The following is a 1203-nucleotide window of genomic DNA, read 5'->3' as shown; positions in this document are numbered from 1 at the left end:
TTTCACCCACCTGACTGTCTTGGAATTAAGTCCACAATCCTCCAATTTTCTCATGAGAACATCATAGGATACTAGATCAAAGGCCTTTTGGAAGTCAAGGTATACAATGTCAACCTGCTGTCTTGTGTCCAGGTGGTGAGTTACCAGGTCATAAAAGGAGATGAGGTTGGTAAGGCAAGACCTGCCTGCAACAAAGCCATGCTGGCTGCCATTCAGAATCTTACTTTCTGCAGGCTTATCGCAGATAGACTCCTTGCTGAACTTTTCTAGGATTTCCCTAGAATTGGCCTATAGTTACCTGGGTCATATCCAGGTTCTGTAGTTCTAGGTACTCATTATGGAGATACATACTAAGTGACAGGCTTTTTCTGAAGAAACTGATGCATAAATAGGCCAGACAAAGGATTGAAAAAAGGAAGTACTGCATTTCCCATTTTACAGATGGTCAGCTGAGAAACATTCAGGGCCAAATTTTTCAAGGTTCGGTATAACCTCACTAGAAGCCAAAATTCTCACCTCACTAGAAGCCAAAACTCTCACAGTAGCACAAATGCTGGAGAGCCCTCTTTTGAATTTTTCTGTGCATTCATCCCTCCTGTACCCATGACCTACAACATGGAGGAATGAAAAAAACCACCTGTACCCTTAAACCCAGCCCCCAGTAGTGTCTCATAACCTGGCTGGGATTGCTGCTGGTTGTGTCATTTGTGCTCACAGGGAGGAAGAAACACAGGCCCTGCAGGGATTTGAACCCTGGATCTCCTGTTTACTAGACAGGTGCTTTAGCCAACTAAGCCACAGGGCCTCCTGTGACAAAAGAGTGGTGGTGGTGCTATCTATGTAAAAGAGTAGTACACTTCCTTGGAGGCCAATATTGGTTCCAAAAATGAACAGCTTGAAACCCTCTGGGTTAAGTTGGGGGGGGGGGGTAGTGTGGCAAGAGAGACCTAACTGCAGGTGTGTACTACAGACCACCAAAGCAGGGGGAGGTACTTGATCTGCAGTTCACCTGAGAATTGACAGAGGCCGCACATGCATGTGACAAGGTCATCATTGGTGATTTTAATTATCCAGACATCTCCTGGGAAGAATACTTGGCCAAGTTGGATCAGTTGCGATCCTTCCTGACCTGCGTCGAGGAGCTCCTGACTTAGGAGGTGCATGGGCTGTTTGAGGACTCCTGGTGCTCGGGCCAAGTCCCTG

At 46.6% G+C, this 1203-nt stretch overlaps 1 non-coding gene across 1 annotated transcript; it reads right to left on the bottom strand.

The window, feature by feature from the left end:
• Nucleotides 1-731: 731 nt before the first annotated feature.
• TRNAT-AGU lies at nucleotides 732-805 on the bottom strand. Its single transcript has one exon. It is a non-coding gene; the product is annotated as a tRNA-Thr (tRNA).
• Between the last annotated feature and the right edge of the window lie 398 nt (nucleotides 806-1203).

This window comes from Gavialis gangeticus, unplaced genomic scaffold, assembly GCF_001723915.1.
Source record: "Gavialis gangeticus isolate Ggan-Ray unplaced genomic scaffold, GavGan_comp1, whole genome shotgun sequence".
Taxonomy (NCBI): Eukaryota; Metazoa; Chordata; order Crocodylia; family Gavialidae; genus Gavialis; species Gavialis gangeticus.
Note: the sequence above shows the minus strand (reverse complement) of the source record. Positions and strands in the feature narration are given on the sequence as shown.